Below are 20,068 nucleotides of genomic sequence, written 5' to 3' on the forward strand. Positions count from 1 at the left end.
AATTTCCTACAACATTTTCTTAAAAGCATCATCGAATGTAGCCTGATCATCCGCAATAGTGGCCCATTCATAACCATTCTTCATTTTGTAAATAAACATGGTGGTATGACCATCGTGGAGAAATCTTTGCAACTTCTCCCACTCAAGCCGCATCACACAACAGACCTGCAAAATAATTTTAAAATGTATGAGTTTCCTATGAAACCTAGTAAGAGCTCTGCCATTACCTTGAAAGATATCCTCATTTATAAATTTCCAAATAAACCAAAGGATGTAAGAAGAGAGAATATGTCAAAAAAGGTTAGTATCTTTTAGAAGACCAAGAATAGAACTAGTAATGATATCAAGAGAATAAGCATGTTCAGTTAAGGAAATTACAAATAACAACCAAATTTCTTTGGCAAAAGAATAGTAAAAGAAAATATGTCTCATACTCTCAAGCATTTTACAAACGAGAAAAGTATCAGATCCTCCTTCATGAGTCCTAATAGGTAGTCTATCGAGCACGAGTTGCCATTTGAAGCATTTAAGTTTGGGGGGGATTAGGGACTTCCAAATTTTTCCTAAGATATTTTTCCAGTTGAAGGGGTTGGGGGGGGGGGGGGGGGGGTAATAGTGCTAGACCATATGGAATTAAGGTGATCCAAAATTGAGGAGTCTTTATTAAAAATATTATAGATGTCTTTAGCTTTGACCTTAGGAAGGAGAGATCCATCGTCCCAATGGAAAGTGAGGAATTTGTGGGAGTCCACATCAATACTGTGTGTGAGATTAAGAGGGAAACAAAAATTTTTAAGCATGTTGTAAGTTCTTTTGTGAGTATCAAGGAGATCAAAATTACTACTAAGAGTTTGCCAACTTATAAAGTTATCATTGTCCATAAAACATTTGATTCCTTTATTATGCCAGTGTCTAGCAGAACAACCTTGGGTTGATGCAAGGGGCTTACCATTGTGATGGAGGTTCCACCAGATAGACCGTTCACCATACAAGGAGTTGTTGTTATCAAATCTAGAGTTATAAATATGGCCACAAACATGTTCCCAAGCTGTCCAGATAGACTTGAAAACCCAAGAACCTTGGATAGTGACAGTAAAGGAACCAAAAACAAGATTACTAAATGGGAGATTTTTCCATTTTTTGGCCTGTTTGGGAACACTAGCTTGGATATTATTTCTAACAAGAACCTTCCAAGGCTCTTGAGTATCAAGGGCTTGGAAAATCCATTTAGCAGCAAGGGAGATCGCTTGCTACCTAAGATCCTTCAAACCCAAGCCTCCAAGAGTCTTCTCAATATGACACCTGTATATGAGCAATGTTAGTATGCTAATAGAAACCAAATTTAAATAAAGCTTCTATAAACTAAACAAAATTCATAAACTTCAAGATAGACTAAGATGAGCTCTCAATTGAGAATATGAGCCATTAATGGGCTCTCTCAATAAGAAGCTCTCTTGTTGAGTGGCTTTGTCTAAATAGATAGGATGTATGCTCAAGCTTATGCTTCAAAAAGGGCTTCAAATGGAGTTGGAATTTGGGTGTGAGTGTATGGTTTTGATGTAAAATGGCTTCTTAAAATGGCATTATGAATTTACTTCATGGATTGTGTTGTTTTGCAAAGGGGAAGGATCCAATTTATAGGCAAGAGGCTTGAGGGATTGAGGGCTAAGATGCAAGGATGGGAAAAAGCTCATGGGGGCTCAGATTGCATGAGAGGAGAGCACATGGATTGTGCTTCCTTACAACCAATCAGGGAGTGACACATGTCACAGGGTGAGAGGATGGAGGAAAGGGGAAGGATGAGTCAACAAAGGAGGCTCAATGGATAAAATCTTCATAAAGACCCTCATACTGGCTTGTAAGAGCAATAAAAGGGCTTGGAAGAGTCATTTATGGCCTAGTGGACTTCATAAAGTTTTATGGTTGGGATATTTTGAAGGAGATGAGAAGAATTTCGACTTGGGCTTGATTAGGAGGGTTTTAAGCTTGCTTAGAATTGTGCAAATGATTAGAGGATGGATTAGGATGGTTTAGGATTAGCTTAGGGATAGGCAAGTGGATGGCATTTAATGAGGGTGGGTGAAAGAGGAGATATTTGTTAACTTTTGCTTGGGTTAGTAAGTTTTAACCCATGTTTAGGGAATATGAAAAGGTTAGGAGGGGATCAGGATTAGGTTTAAAGACATCTTCTAGAAGAGTCTAGACTTTGGATGAGGATAAAGACTTTCTAGAATAGTCTAGAATTTCCTAGGATGAGGATGAAGACTTTCTAGAAGAGTCTAGAACTTCTTAGGATGAGGATAAATTAGATTTTTAGGAAATAAATAAAGTTTTATTTATTTCAAGGGTTTGGGTTGAGGAGATATTTATTAAAACTTTTTTAATAAACATGAGGATTAATATTTAATCTTAATTAAATATTTTGAGTTGGGATTAGGGGTAGGAAATGATGGGATTAGCCTTTAATCAAAATTAAAGAAGGATTAGAAGATTTTGGAAGAGGTTAGTGGTCTTAAGGAAATTGACCAAGTTTTGGGCAAAAAAAATTTTTTAAATTTATTTTGGGTTTTTTGGTCAATTTATTAATTAAATAATTAATAAATAAGGAAATAATGTTTAAATAAGATTTAAACATTTTTGGGAGGGATTCCTTAATTAAATATTTTTAATTAAGATAAAGGGATTTAATGGCATAAAAATAAATAAATAAATTAATAAATGATGATGTCATTAGGGACTTTTTTTCAGAAAATAAAAATATTTTATTTTCTAAAGGATTTTTAGGTGTCTACATTTTGCCCCTTTTTGATGTGATGCCGCAAGTGGCATGGCATCAAAGATAAGAAAATAAGATGCCCAAGGCTAGAGCAAAAGAGGAGAGAATGGACTGCAAGATATGACACCAACTCCATTTGACAACATGCACTTTTCTTATGCCTTTCCCATTAGACCACATGAAACTCCTAACAGTCTTTTGAATTTCATAAATCTGGTAATTGCTAAACATCCATACAGAAGAGTAATATATGCTATATGAAGAAAGGATCTTTTGACAGACTTGGATCCTTTTGGCAAGATAAAACACTCTATTATCCCATTTAGTAAGCTTCTTACTAATCCTTTCCTTAATCCAAAGCCACATATCCTTAAGGGAGGGGGATATGGAGAAGGGAATACCTAAGCATCCAACAATTTTGTGGGGGCCACCTTAGGAGAAACCAATGTGGTGAAGCCAATCTAAGGGTTGCTCATCCCATCCAAGGATAATTGATTTAGAGTTGGAGATGTAGGCACCTAAAGCCTTCTCAAATACAGCAAGCTTTTGGGTTAGGTTATGAATATTATGATTGGAGAGCTCAAGAAAGAGCGAGGTGCCATCAACAAATTGGATATTAAGAAGTTCATAATCATCAGGAAGAGTTATGCCCTGAACCTTAGGAGGTAGCATGTCATCCCTAAGAAGGTAAAATAACACCTTAGAGGCAATAACAAATAGGGCAAGGGAAAGAGGACATCCTTGCCTAATGGAGTAGGAAAGGGGAATAGGAGGAGAGAGGTTCCCATTGACTTCAATAAGGGAAAAGGCATCCTTGAGGAGGACCTTGATGTATCTACAAAAAATATTGAGGAAGCCAAAAGCAATTAGCATGGTGAGGATAAAATCCCATTCAACTCTATCATAAGATTTTTCAAAATCAATAAGAAATGTAGCAAGATGCTGGTTGGAGGAGTTGGCCCAACTCATGGCTTCCTAGCTAGTGATGAGGTTTCTAAGATATATCGCCCCTTGATGAAACTAGTTTGGGTGGAGCAGACAAACTTGGGAGGATATTCACAAGACAAGAAGTGATGATTTTAGCAAAAATTTTATAAGAGACATTAAGGAGCATGATAGGAAACCAATTCTTAATGAGAGCCTTATCTCCATCTTTAGGGATAAGCTTAATAATGTCCATATAGATGGATTTCCCAAGAGTACCTGAGTCAAAGGCTTTAGAATATAGGTCATAGAGATCTTTACCAATCCAATCAATATTAGCCTTATAGAATTTAGTAGGAATGCCATCAGGGCTAGGGGCTTTATTATCTTTAAGCAAGGTAATGGAACTGATTATTTCTTGGAGGGAGACCCTAGAGTTGAGTAAGATGGCATCCACATTAGAAATCCTATTAGGAATTAAACTTTTACATTTGTCTCTAATAACTTTAGAAACATCATTATCATTAGAAATAAATAGAGTTTTATAAAAATTCTCAAAGGCAACAGTAATATCATTAATGTTAAGGAGATCCTTATTATTGACAACAATCCTATCGATCCTTTCCCTATTCTATTTTTGTTTCAAGAGTTTGAAGAAGAATTTGGATCCTTTATCACCATATTGAAGCCAATGTTTACGGGCCCTAATGTAGGCCCCCCAACAAAAAATTGTTGATGCTTCCTCAGACAATCTTTGGCTTGAGAAACATGTCTAGTGAGAGCAAGGGAAGAGGGATATCGCTAGATTTCCTGTTCAAAAATTTGAATTCAAACCTTAAGAAGGTTCTCCTGAGATCTATAATCCTTAGCCTTCTTCTGGCCTAAGGTTTGAAGAACTTGTTTCCATGAGGAGACATTCATATCCCAGTGAGCAATAAGGGAGAGGAATTGCATAACCAAGTTGAAGGATCTGACTATTCTGATGGTAGTAAGAGCATCCTGATCCTTCAAAAGGGAGGAGTTGAGGATAAACTTTTTATTATAAGGATTGCAAAATTCAATATAGTTCCTAAGATTGATATTAGATATGATGGGGAGTTGATCAGAAATGGTAAAGGGGGTAGAAAAGATAGGAGAATTAAGATGATTGGGGGAGAAGGAGAAATGGTTAGAGTTAACATAAAATCTATCAAGTCTAGAGTAAATCTGGTTAGGCCCTTTTTGGAAATTGCACTAGGTAAACCAAAGATCAAAATTATGAGACTTAAGGCCTTCAAGGGGATAAAAAAGATTCAACTATTGTTTAATATGATCCCAATGGATCTTCTCTGGGTGTTTCCATTCAAAGGGAATACCCCCACTTTTGTCATCCTAGTTTTCAGCCATGTTGAAGTTTCCATACATAATCTAGGGGATATTGGGGAGATCACATAACCAATTCCAAAGAGAAAACCTTTCCTTAGAATCATTAGGGGCATATAAAAAGAAAACATCAAATGAGGAACCTTTAGAATCAAATATACCCCAGGCAACATGGTTACAAGGAGAGATACCAAAATTATGTATATATCTTTCCCAATAGGGGCTAATAAGCAGAGCAACTCCACCCTTCCCTTTAGGATGGTTAGTGAAAATTTTAAAAGCATCTTTTCATATATAATCAAGAGTAGAATTAAGTAAGAAATCAACAACCTTTAACTCTTGCAACATGAGAAAATCAGTATTCTTATGGCACATTAAAAAAATTTGGTAATAAACTTCCTATTAGGAGACTCAAGGCCACAAATGTTCCAAGAAATACACTTCATGATGAAGAGTTGTTAATAGAGCTAGTAGGGGGAACAATAAGCTCTCCATTCTTCTTTTTGTTTTTAGAGCCAATAGGTCTTCCCTTCTTTTTAGAGGTACTAGTGCCCAACAAAAGATCTTCCTCATAATCAATTTTATCATCTTGAATACTAGTAGATTGAGTGCTATTCCTACTAGAGTTTTGATTTACATAGGAACCAGAAGGATCTTGACTTAAAGAACTAGGGGGATCCATTTTGGCATAAATAACCTCTATAAAATAATTATCATCTAACTCATTGAGAACTGAAATAGGGGGTTGGTGATGCTATCATCAGGGGGGCCTACAACAAAATTAGGGTTAGGACATCTAGGAGTCTCTATTTTGCTAAACTTGGTTGTAGGGAGCTCGCTTATGGTAACATCATCAGTATGACTATTTATATCAACTTGTTATTCTTGGTGTAAGTCACAGGGGTCAAAACATCCTCTAGCATGAGAGTGGGATTTTCTAAAGAACTAAAGCCATTAGGATTGTAGGGCACATCTTCAATCAAAAAAGTAGGGGAAGACAAGGTCGAGAAAGGATTGGAATTCTGGTTACTAGAACGTAATTGTTCCAAGGCAAGCTACTGAGTATTTTTTCACCTAATTTTTTTCTTATTAATAGTTTGAAAACCATCATTATTAGGGTTCTTACCACTTTGAAATGAAATAATGGGGGCTAATAATTTGCAGATCTTAGGGGCACTATTGTCCTTTGGAGGGATAAGAGTAGAAGTAGAGGGTTGAAGATGAGGTATTAAGGCAGAACCATTGCCACTATTGGCATCTTCCTTACTTTTACTAGAGTAGTTAACCAAGTTTTGGTTAGGGTTAAGAGAAGAAGTGTTTGCAACTTGAGTGCGAGGTTTAGTCACGGTTTCTTTAGTAATGGGTGGTTCAACATTAGCTCTCGTTGGCTTTGATTTAGGTTTTTTCTTTGTTATAATAGGGAAATTTTTCCTAAGGTGCCCTTCCTTTTGGTAGAGGAAGCTGGTATTTAAATCTCCAAGGATATCCACTGGGCAAGAGAAGATATCGCCATTAATATTAAGGTTAAGACATTGGGGGATATCAATTCTAGGCTTAATCGAAACAAAAAAATTGGCATCAAGATTGGAAACTAGCCTGGTGGTCTCATCCATTCAGATAATTCTTCCAAAGGGATCAAGAAGCTGAGGGAGGAAACACCATAGAAAAGGTGAGACATCCTTGATGATAACCTGTCTCAGGCTAGATAACGCAAGGACCTCATCACAAACAACTTCTTGAGTCCAAGCAAGCACCTAGAACGAGGTCTTCCCAACCATCCAATATTTTCCATTTTAGGGCTTCTAGTTGGGATTCATGGTTGTTAAAAAAGATAATGAATAAACCTTTCTAGATCTGTGACATAAAGAGATTTTGAGATCTAATTTTAAATTCCAAAGATTGTGAAACCAATCATCAAGGAACTTCTTGGGAGGGCATTTATCCAGATCCACACATGAAAATAAGATGGTAATATCACACAGTCTAGAGTTTTCTAAAGCAATCTCCTTCAACATAGCTTCATTTGGAGAAATGAAAACCTCATTCAAGGTAGTGGTAGAGTCCTTACCTTCTTTGCCTGATTGCTCTCCTGCAACCACTTGAAAAAACCTCACATCAGAGGGGATCCCATTGTTAGAGGGGGCTATAGTTTCTATAAAAGACCTTTTTATGGGTGGAATAGCTATAACAAGGGGTGGTTTACCAGTTACAGGGGGTAGGTTATCAATTTGAAGCATTGGATTAACAACAATCTCAGTGATGGGGCAATTAATATCCATGCCATTAGATTTAGACTCCATCAGACAAACAATAAAAAACCCTAATAGAGAAAAAATAAATGTAAACTAGGGAGAGAGAGGCAAATTGCGTGGAGGAGAATAACTCCTCCATAAATCAAATGCATTGCTTAGCCACATCGCCCAGTCATAGTCACATCAATTGCATCAAAAATTTGGCTTCAGATTCCTTTATAAGTTGATTAATAAAAATATAATTAGTAATGGTTATTTTACTAAATAAAAAATAGATAAGAAGTTTTTTTTTCAAATAAAATTAGAAATATATAATTTGAACATCATTTTCTTAATGTGAACAAATTTTCTAACAACCACAAAATCATTTTATGGTTTTCTAAAGGTTGTTTTGTGGTATTTAAAGTAGTCTCAGAACGTGAGATAATTTATCGGTCAAAAAGTACAACGACGATCCCACATTACAAGCCTATCGACTAATAAAAAAATCCTTTCATATAAAAATAACAAGTGCATTTTTTTTTCCAAATAAATATAAAAATATTGTAAAACATTTTTTTTTCCATTTTCTATATTTATTGGACAATATGAAAACTAATTTAAGAAAATCAAATTAATAACATTAATTTGAAACTACTAAAAAATTAAAATCTATATTATACTTCAAATGAAATTCACTACCCATCAAAGAATACAATATTTATATACTTTTAAATCAATAATCAAAATATGTCAAAATACATATTTGAAAATAACAATAATTAATTAATAATAACATATATCACATTGAATCAATAATCAATAAATATTAAATTAAAGAAAATTAAGTAAACTAATAATATATATATATATATATATATATATATATATATATATATATATATATATATATATATATATATATATATATATATATATATATATATATATATATATATATATATATATATATATATATATATATATATATTATATTATTTGAGCAAACTAAACCAACATCCTAATGCAAAATTAAATTTATAAACAAAAGTAATGTTAGTTAAGGGATGTCATTAATATGGACATATATAGTACATGAACGAATAAAATGATGAGAATATTTTCAAGATTAGAATAAAGGAAAAATCTCATGGTGCTACTTCTTCCAATTGACTTGCATTGCCTCTAAAGAGTTTTAGAATGTTGATTTCAAAATGAAGTTTTAGAACTTCAGTAAAGGGATGTCTTTAGCATAAATAATTTAGGTTTGGGTCATTACATCAAAAAAGATAATTAAAATTTTAACAATATTAATTCAATGGGAATCTTAAATATTAATTGTTATGAATAACTAATTATAAATTTAATTTTAATGAAATTTATTTTAGTTAATTCTAAATTTATATAATTATATTTCTAATAATTAGTTATAAATAATTCTAATGATTGGATTTGTATTATTCCTATGATTTTGAATAGGATTCAAACTCAAGACCTTCTTAATGAGTGGCTCAAACTTATCGTTGTATTCTAGGCTCTATTTAGATCCCATTTTATTTAGTCAAGACCTCCACAATGAGATTGTAATGCCCTACTAGGGAACCCAAGAGAAATGAACCTATAATGTTACCATGTTTGCTAAACATTTTTTTTGAAAGATTAAAATAATCAAGAGATAATAAAGCAAGAACAATAGCTCACATTAACTCACATACATACACAAGCAATACAATACCAGTTATGTTCTCTCAAGGGTTCCATAACGTTGAATTACACACATAAGTTTTTATTGAGTTTAAGTTCGATAAATAAACAAAGTCCATGTTATAGAATAACCACATGTACAAAATCACATGAAATAATATACAGGTACATAAGATGTCACATGGTATAACCAAAATGCATACTCATCCTTTGCACATGCCGCAAGGTATGAAATGCTAAAAGAATATACATCGTGATAAGATACAACATCCCATAAGATCTCAAATAATTGAAGTACAAAATACTAGAATATGATCATAGAACATAGTCACAAGATAAGAAGAATAAGATAATTGCACAAGATACATCCAACATCGGCATCTGATTGTCAGATCTTAATGGTATAAGAACCACTACCACTTGACCTCGTGGAACCTAAATAACCCACTTCCATCATGATAAGAAGATAGTCTCGAATCCCAAACAGATAAGAATCCAAAAGTCATAATAAGAATTTAGGTCAAGGCATCTCAATATCATATTATCTCAAAGGTACCAAGTACACAAGTGAACATCTAATCCCAGAGGCAAACACAGACACATAGGAAACCTAATATGCATATAGGCAAGTGTCATCACATGAGTCAACTCTAAGGTTATCCTGGAAGACTCTTTGGACTCTAGCCCTCTAGATACCCTATGTAACATCAATATCATTTCTTATAGACATGGAATACTAACGAGACAAGGTCACAACCAAGCATCCTCACTACTCTCATCCTAGCCTGTACTAGCACTTGAGGCATGGCAAGGTAACATACTAACTCTTTTTAATTCATTCTAACCCCATTAATGAAATTGTTATCACTTGTTAAGATAAGTTACAATGAATTATCTTGACAGCCTCTTTAGGGTTTTGACCCCCATTGCAAGTCACTCCCCAACATACACATAGATAACCTACCCTAAGCTCATAAACTTACATCTCATAAAGTCACAATAATCACATCAATCCTACACCAGTGCCTCAACTGGAAATCACCAAAAGATACTTGATTGAAACTATAAAGGTTACATCAAGAAAAACACAACATATGAGCTTGCATAAAAGAACTGGATCTCATCAGAAACACATATAAAAATAATCATGATATAAGTCACTGGAAAACAAAACTCAAACCTCGCCTCTGGTATACATTCCTAATTTGGCCAACTACAAGTTTTCCAAAAACCCTTCATCAGATAAAACATGACACCATAAAAGATATTTAAAACACAAGTAGTTCTTCCATGAAGGTTTCTATATGTATTGTTTTAGTTTGTTATAAATTAGAGTTTGGAGTCTTCTTCTACATAGTTTCCAGTTGATATAATTTCCAAGTTTAGTTTGATCTTAAGTTTATTCTCATTTTCATAGTTTAAGAATCCATATTTTCCTATAAATTATGCATTATCCTCTAAGTGAAATAATAACAATATCTTAATTAGAAAACATCCCCTTTGACAAAAAGAATATTATTGTTATATATATATATATATATATATATATAATTAAATTTATATTAAATAGTATGAAAATAAAATAATTTTAAATATATTTAAAATTTAACAATAAATAAAAAATAAAAAATAAAAATAAATTAATTTTTTGTTTTTTTTTGAAACCCCTAAATAAGGGGTGCCAATGCGGTGACTCATAGAGCCCACACACAACAGTTAGGCTGCCTCCACTATCATGACAACTTCGACAGCCTTGGTTGCTTCGACAACCATGACCTATGGAAACAAGGAAAGGAAGGGGGTGGGGATGTGGTGTCCTCCACCCCAATCAATTTTTTAAAAAAAACTTTAATATAAAAAAATCCCTTTCATAGTAAAAAAACATTTTACTATATTATTTACCGGTTAAAATAAACTACCACTGCAACAATAATTTATTATTGTGGCGTGTATAAATATATATTTTTATAAAATTTCCAATAATAAATTTGATAGAGAAATTACTGGCAACCAATTGAATTTATTCAATAATAATATTTTCCCTTTTTTTTTTCTCAAATTATAGTTGTGGAGTTACTTTTTGAATTCGAGATTTTTAATAAGGCTTTTAATTTTAATTTCTTCTAGACATTTTAATAACAAAGAACAATCATTTTCCAATCAAGGGTTTTGATTTTTCAACGTGCAATGTGTTTCATTAAACAATATCAATGTAACAATCATAATATTTTCCATAGTAAATTTCCATTCTTATAGACACGAAGAATATAGAAGTTTCAAAAGAATTCCTACAAACCCTACCTCAATCTAATGTTATCAATCTAGTAATTCCTCTATGCTTTCAAGATTCACATCTCCCAAAGCCTTCAAAAAATTCTTGTCTTTTAATTCCAAAGTTGATCCTCCAAAACCCATGTATTGAGAAATGAGCTCGAATCTCTTAGTAAAGATTCTAACCCTTCCTAGGGTTTCTATTGAATTTGATGAAGGATCAACCCCACAACTCCCAAGAATCATCTGCATGCACACACCTGTCATAGAAAGAGAGAAGCAAAAGCTATGGAGGCTAGAATTCTCAGATCCATAGATGAGACAATCTTAATGAGAAAAAAGAGAAATTGCTATAATCAAAAGTGAAATAATTAGTACAAAGAGATCAATCCTTATAAAGGAGAACAAAACCCTAAAAGGTAAAACCTAGGTTACATGATAATAATTAATAAAATAATTAATTATTATATTCCCAAAGTTTAGCTTAAGTAAACTAGAGATAATAAGTGACTTAATAACTAAATCAATATGATTTAATTAATAAGCAAATACTTTATTACTCTAACACCCCCCCTTAAGATAAATTTAGGGAGTAGCTAAAAACCTAGAGTCTACTAATGAAAGTAGACTTGGGTCCCAACAACAAGGCCTGATGAGGTATCCAATCATAACTAAATCTCTATAAGAGGAGAAATAGAGAAAACCACATGGGAAAAACCCTATTCCAAAAAGAGATGAAAAGAATGTCCTAGAAGATAGGAACAAAAAAGATGATTACGAAGAACACCATTGAAGCATGAAGTTGTACAAATTGTCAAGCTATTGATCCAAAGAACCTCCACTAAATAGAACATGACCAGGTAGAAAAGGCTATGAATGAAGAGATGATCAATCGAAGATGGAAGATATCTCCATGGACTCCAAAAGTAGGAATGAAAGAGTGTTTATATGGCAAATGATCCATCTCATCGAAATTCATAGTTATCTAGCCATTGCAATTTCATAGTACATAGGATCAAAAATTGAATACATAGCTCACCCCATCAAACCAAGAAAGAAATAGAATCAACATAACCCCCCAGTAATGCTGAGAGCTAACACAAGAACATTGAAACTGAATGCATAATCTCCTACAAAAAGATGCACCAAGAACATCGAGAGTGTAGAAGAGGCTAATGTCATCAACACATCATGAGGCTAATGTCATGGAAGGAACACTCACTTGACAAATATGGCCAACAGGAAACCCCCCAAGGCTCTTTATAATGTAGTGTGAGTACAACAAAACACAGAGATGTGCAAGATCTTGAAATGCAATAGAGTGACACTTTATCTTAGTGCATTTGCAAAAAAAATCTACAAAAATATGCCAACAAGAATCATAAGAGACATAAGGTTGATGCAATAGATAGTATGACCTATGATAAATTATTTGAAGCAGTGAAATCGATCCCTAGACCTAAAACAACCAAGATATCCACCAGAATGCAAAAACACAAAAAAATGAATATAATATGCCTAGAGAAGAATATGAAAAAATAAGTAGCATCATTGGAAAGATCTCATAAAGACCTTTCTAACGATATAAATAATTCAAAAAATGGAGTCCGGATGCTGAAGATATGTCTCCTAGAGTGTAAAATAGAACCTCTAGCTTTGACTACATAAACATGCAACCAAATAGAATCAAAAGTCATGATGCTCAGAAAGAGCTTTTTGATGATATAAGATTTGTCAAAAATACCTCTGTATGCCAAAGATATGACCCAAAAACCACCAATAGGTCTTTAGGACAAAATAAATCAAACAATGATGGGTGAATGACCATCAAATTTTAGTACAAAAAATGCTAACATCATGACCTATGGCTATCAGACCTATTGCATAAGTACTCTACTGATGTCAGCACTATGCAAGCATCCTTTGCACTTTTAATTTTTTTTGAAAAGAAAACAAAGGCTTTTTTGAAACTTTGATTTTTTTAAAGCATGCATTTTTTTCAATTAAGTGAAAAAAAGCCGATTTAGTTTTTTTTGATAAAAATATAAATCACTGCATTGGGAAGTGTGTCCAAATTTGAGAGTAAAAATATTTGTCTTGGTAGTCAATTGTGTCCAAATTGGATAAATTTTATATAAAAATATGGATTTTGGGGACTACAAATCCAATGGTGCAGTCTGTTTGGGCTCAAAATGCACCAAAACAATGACCCCTCAAATCCAATACAAAACACCTCTGAAAATTGAAACCTTTTGAAAAAAATAAATTGAAAGCCAAACCAAAACTCTCAAGAATAGAACAAGAGCATGAAGATTTGAAGCTTTGATACCATGTTGAAGTTGATGAAGGATCAATTCCACAGCTCTCAAGAATCACTTGCATACAAACACTTGCCACAAAAAGAGAGAAGTAAAAACTACAGAGGTTGGAATTACCAGATTTACAAATGAGACATTCTTGATGAGAAAAAAGAGAAATTGCTATAATCAAAAGTGAAATAATTATTACAAAGAGATCAATCATTATAAGGAGATCAAAACCCTAAAAGGTGAAACCTAGGGTGCATGATAATAATTAATAAAATAATTAATTATTGTATGCCCAAAGTCTAGCTTACGTAAACTATAGATAATAAGTGACTTAATAATTAAATCAATACAATTTAATTAATAAGAAAATACTTTATTACTCTAACAATTTCAATATTTTTACTAACATGCAAAGGCCTCTCATTAAAAAAAACTTTTATTAGTTTAATTTAATTAATTCCTTTATGCACGCTTAGTACCTTTAATTAGAATAATGTTTTATTATATTATTCCCATTTCATTTTTAATTAGGAAGACATTTTTAGAAAACATATGTATTATTTTTATTTAAGCCATTATTTAAATCCAACTTCTAAGTTTATTATTGTTGAATTAAATAAATATAATTATGCCAAATTAAGCTATAACAATTTTAATTGCTTTAATTTCCAAGATTAGACTTTTAATAATATCTTTGAAAATTCAATCTTTTATTTAATTAATTAAAATATAATATAATTATATTTTCTCTCTTAAAATTTTCATTTAATTAAATCATTTAATAATTTTCTTGGTTGATTTAATTACACATTAAAACCATAGAAGACACCACATACTCCAATAAGAAAACTCAACTAAAAGACAAAGTATGAAATCAAACTCAAAGGCAAAGATCTCAAATTCATGTTGCTTTGAAAATTTTGGAAGTTTGAAGAAATCAGATACTTGTCCTATATCTTAGGACAAAATATGCTTGGGTTTAGGATTTGGACTTGAGAACTATCCCCCTCTTTTACCATTGAGATACTGCAATAATGCACACTCATCTTGACAATTCAAGTTGATGCCTGGTACCTAAAACTTGCATAAAAGTCTATATATATATATATATATATATATATATATATATATATATATATATATATATATATATATATATATATATATATATATATATATATATATATATATATATATGGGTCAGTGCAAGAAGTTGGGTCTCACTTTTGGCCAAAAAGTGGAAGTGTTTTTCCTGTTTTTGAAATATTTTGTCAATTGATGCCAAAATTTAAGCCATTTAGAGATTAAATATAAAAAAACTTCAGCAATAAAAATTTTAGTGCTTGAAATCTTCTTTTTGAATATGTAATTTATTTGTATACCCATATGATGGATTATTTTTTTGATATGGATCTTCAAAAACCACTTTTTCAAAATGCCTGTTTCAGGACCATACGACGCTCGTGTACAGACACCATAATTTGACACAAATGAATGAATTTTTGTGAATCCTTATAAATGGAGTTACCTGACACACCAAAGATTGATGAGAATATTTTTCTTGAATTTTTTAATGAGTATTTTTTTAAAATTAAATTTTAATTGGCTATAAAGGAAAATTTTAAAACCTCTCGTGTACGGACACCATAATTTGATCAAAATTTCATTTTTTTCAATTTTTTTTTTTTAAAACTTCAAAAGAATTGAATGTAGATTGATGACATATAAATTAATTTAAGAAAAATTATAAAATAAAAAAGTTATTAAAGTTTTAGTGAACATTGCTATTTTACATTTAGGTACTACCTTTGATTAAAAAATAATACAAAATAGTAAATAAAATTATAACACTATAAAATTTATATTTCTAAAATCAAGACAGTGAGAGCTCTAAATAAAAAAGGGTAGGGATGACAGGATTTGAACCTGCGACATTTTGTACCCAAAACAAACGCGCTACCAAGCTGCGCTACATCCCTTTTAATCGTGAGTATTTTTTATTCAATATTTTATATTAAAAATATTGAATTTTGTTTTCCACATTTATCTACCTTCGCACGTGAATAGACTATATATACGGAAGATATAATGTAAAAGATGTCTATTTATTGACAGTACTTGATTACTTACTATTACATAGTTATTACTATCATTCATATCATATTGTAAAAAAAAAAAATAATTTGTACCAAATACAAATATCTGTTTGCAGATAGTCGTAAACTACGGGTGTAGTTGACCATATGATATATCTATCATTCTTGAGAAGGAGAACTTACGAACAATGCAAGATATAAAAACATATCTTTCCACAGCGCCTGTGTTAGCTACTTTATGCTTGGTATTTTTATCCAGTTTATTAATTGAGATAAATCATTTTTTCCCAGATGCTCTGACTTTTCCCTTTTTTTGACTTTCATTTTTTTTGCTTTCCTGCGAACCCAAAATAAAAAAATGATGTTAGATTCATTTCCTTTTCTTATTGGATAAAGAAAATTTTAGAAGGTGAGGGTGAAGTTAGGATTAAGATAAAAGTAAAAATATAGATCCAAAAGTTCCTCAAATAGTAAACTACTTGAAAATCTTAATTAAAGATTTTATTACGAGAATGAATTAAGTAATAAAATCTTTAATCATTTTTAAGACAACTTCTATCCCTTTCTCTTTCTTCTCTTTTTTTTTTCCAAATTGAAAAGAAGTACATATAATACCAAAAGTAAGTTATATGGCCAAGGGTGGAAATGTAAGAATAACGATTACTTTAGAATGTACTAGTTGTACCCAAGACAGTGTTGAAAAAAAATCAACGGGTATTTCCAGATATATGACTCGAAAAAATCGCCGCAATACTCCTAATTGATTGGAATTAAAAATTTTTTGTCCTTCTTGTTACAAGCATACCATTCATGGAGAAATCAAAAAATAGATTGAATCTAACATTTCTGCCCAGAAATAGAAATATATATTGAAGATATTGATTTCTTTATCTTTGTATATATATTATATTAACAAGTCACTGTCAATATTTCTTTTCGAAATATTTTGAAACAAAATAAATAGTATTTGAAAGGTTCATAAAACAAACTATGAATAAAATGAAGCCATCTTTTCGGAATACATATAAACCATATTCTCAAAATAGATCTAATAAGTTTAGAAATAGATCTACCTTGGTTAATCTATAATGTTAATACGTTCCAAGAACGTGGCGCAATGGAGTATACCATTGTGGTAGCGGAAACTGCAGATTCTCCTGCTACATTACAATATCTTGCTCCTTATACAGGAGCAGCTTTAGCCGAATACTTTATGTATAAAGAACAACATACATTAATCATTTATGATGATCTTTCCAAACAAGCACAAGCTTATCGACAAATGTCTCTTCTATTAAGAAGACCACCTGGCCGGGAAGCTTATCCAGGAGATGTTTTCTATTTACATTCTCGCTTATTAGAAAGAGCAGCTAAATTAAATTCGCAGTTAGGTGGAGGTAGCTTGACTGCTTTACCAATAGTTGAGACTCAAGCTGGAGATGTCTCAGCTTATATCCCCACTAACGTCATTTCCATTACCGACGGACAAATCTTCTTGTCAGCTGATCTCTTCAATGCAGGAATTCAACCTGCCATTAATGTGGGTCTTTCCGTATCTAGAGTAGGATCCGCAGCTCAGATGAAAGCTATGAAACAAGTAGCTGGGAAATTAAAATTAGAATTAGCTCAACTTGCAGAGTTAGAATCTTTTGCACAATTCGCTTCTGATCTTGATAAAGCTACGCAAGATCAATTGGCAAGAGGCCAACGATTACGCGAGTTGCTCAAGCAATCTCAATCAGATCCTTTGACAGTGGAAGAACAAATAGCTATGATTTATACTGGAACGAATGGATATCTAGATGTATTAGAGATCGTACAAGTTAAAAAATTTATTCTTAAGCTGCGCGAGTATTTAGTAAAAAAGAAACCCCAATTTGGAGAAATTATACGTTCTACTGGGACATTCACGCAACAAGCAGAAGATCTCTTAAAAGAAGCTATTCAAGAAAATCTCCAACTTTTTATTATGCTCGAAATAGTATAAAAGAGCTAAATAATCATTTTTCAACATTTAACAAAGCATAACGACGAATTATTACGTCCAATAGGATTTGAACCTATACCTAAGGTTTAGAAGACCTCTGTCCTATCCATTAGACGATGGACGCTTTATTTTCATTATTCCTTTACTTTATCGATTGGGAATAAAAAAGTATGATTTTTTCTCTATTCACAACGATATTCGGGAACGAAAGAGAAAGAATAGGTAGGTAACATGGGCATGAAAAATGAAATAAGAATAAGAAATATGAATGAGCGGGTAGCGGGAATCGAACCCGCATCGTTAGCTTGGAAGGCTAGGGGTTATAGTCGACGTTGATTAACGCCTCTAATTCAGAACCGAACATGAAAATTTCATTTCATTCGGCTCCTCCATGAGAGAGAGATAGAAAGGGAGGTCTGATAAAAAAAAAAATGCTTTTTCACATAATACATAAATTATTTATGCTCTGCTCCATAACATCTATGTTAGTTGTATTTGTAGTTCTTTCCTCTTAACTTCAGGTGAAGAACCTTAAATAGAAAATACCTATTCACTTGATAGATGATCCCTATAGAAAGATAAGATTGAAAAATTCTTAATATTGGGCTCAAAAATATTTCTAATTACTTCGTTTTCTATTTCTACTGATTGTAATCCTAGAGGAAATCAAATTTCACCGAGCTCAAACAAAATCACGGTGACTAAAGTAAACCAAAGTCACTGTTACCTAGCTATTTGACTCCAACTTTTTTATTCTAGTAGTTGAACATTTAGTTTAGTTACGATGAAAAATAATATTTTGATATCCATGGATCTTTGATTGATCCGATTAGATAGATCGGTCTAATCTTTTCAAAAATTCTACATTCTGTTTCGCCATCTTGAATGGAAAATATCGTCATTTTATCATTCATTCCAAATTCAAATTACGAGAATGCGCACAATTCCTTTCCTGACCTAGGGTATTCATAGGAGAGGTTTAGAACCTATATAGTAAATAGAGTTTTTTATATAAAAAAATATAAATGAGAGTTGAAAGATCCTTCAACTCTGTTGAATATAATGATAGAACGAATCACACTTTTACCACTAAACTATACCCGCTACAATTTCATTGTATCATACAGATCGATTTTTTGTCCAATAGGAAAAAGTAATTTTTAGATTCTAATAAGAATCTAATGCAAGTTCCGATCATCATATTTTCCTATTCCTGAAAACTTAATAAGAGATAGTTTCTTTTCACTTCTTCCGTCCCTTACCTTATTGTTTTGTTTTTACTCTTACAAGAAAAAAGAAAAACCCTCAATCAATATTGTAGGGAATACTCCATGACTAATAGTATGATTTTCTTTAGTAACTAGTCTATTTATAGATTAGTTGTTATGATTATTAACACATTCTTTAGAATAATTCAAGTAATTTGGAATTAGTTTTTCTTTATGACAGATATAGAAAATAAGAATGATCCACTCTTAGTCTTTGAAATCTCTTTTTTACCCTTCAATATGATCTATACATTTTCAATCCAATCTAGAACATCTCATCCAGATTATAATCTGAAATAGTTGGAATAAAAAACAATATATATATTATATAGCAAGTGCTTATCTATTAATCTTATAATAAGAGATAAAAATATAATACATTATATATAGCAAGTGCTTATCTATTAATCTTATAATAAGAGATAAAAATATAATACATAAAAGGAAATATAAGAAATGATATCACAAGGTCAAATTTTGATAGCCCTTTTTATTGCTGTTACTTTTATAATAATGATTTTAGCTTTCAGATTAGGTAGAGCACTGTATTCTTCATAATTTAGTCAATTAATTCCTTATCTAGGAAAGACAATGGCCGGGCTAGAAAAAGAGAAAAATTGTTTGAAATGGAATAAAAAAATAAAATTGGATTCTCACAAATGTTGGTCTTTATTTAGTGAAATGCTATATTCATTTTAGATCTGCCATCTAGGAGAGATGGCTGAGCGGACTAAAGCGGTGGATTGCTAATCCGTTGTACAAACTATTTTGTACCGAGGGTTCGAATCCCTCTCTCTCCGTTCAGTCTGAGATTACTCCTCAAAACCTATTAAGGGATTTTGACAAAATCTACTTTCTAATCTTTTTTTCTATTCTTTATGCCCAGGATTTCGTCCTGGATCGTTTGATAGGAATCCAAAGATAAAGAGAGAAACAAAAAATATCACTATTGTGTAAACGAACAGCTTAAGAGTAAGCATTATGTAATCTCTGAAATTATTCTTATTAGAAAACGGAATAGATCATCAATTTTTGTATCATATATTGGCTATTGGCATTGGCTGAGCAAAGAAAAAAAGCAGATTCAAAATTGAATCTATTCTGTTTCTCTTTTCTTCTTTGCTTGGAATTGAACAGGAT

At 32.0% G+C, this 20,068-nt stretch overlaps 3 non-coding genes across 3 annotated transcripts; 1 reads left to right on the forward strand and 2 right to left on the reverse strand.

The window, feature by feature from the left end:
* Positions 1 to 15,482: 15,482 nt before the first annotated feature.
* TRNAP-UGG (transfer RNA proline (anticodon UGG)) lies at positions 15,483 to 15,556 on the reverse strand. Its single transcript has one exon. It is a non-coding gene; the product is annotated as a tRNA-Pro (tRNA).
* Positions 15,557 to 17,712: 2,156 nt separating this feature from the next.
* Positions 17,713 to 17,784, reverse strand: TRNAR-UCU (transfer RNA arginine (anticodon UCU)). Its single transcript has one exon. It is a non-coding gene; the product is annotated as a tRNA-Arg (tRNA).
* A 1,855-nt stretch (positions 17,785 to 19,639) lies between these two features.
* TRNAS-GCU (transfer RNA serine (anticodon GCU)) lies at positions 19,640 to 19,728 on the forward strand. Its single transcript has one exon. It is a non-coding gene; the product is annotated as a tRNA-Ser (tRNA).
* Positions 19,729 to 20,068: the final 340 nt, after the last annotated feature.

The sequence above is a fragment of the Cupressus sempervirens genome, chromosome 4 (genome assembly GCF_028749045.1).
Source record: "Cupressus sempervirens isolate cs-2001-9-10 chromosome 4, ASM2874904v1, whole genome shotgun sequence".
Lineage (NCBI taxonomy): Eukaryota > Viridiplantae > Streptophyta > Pinopsida > Cupressales > Cupressaceae > Cupressus > Cupressus sempervirens.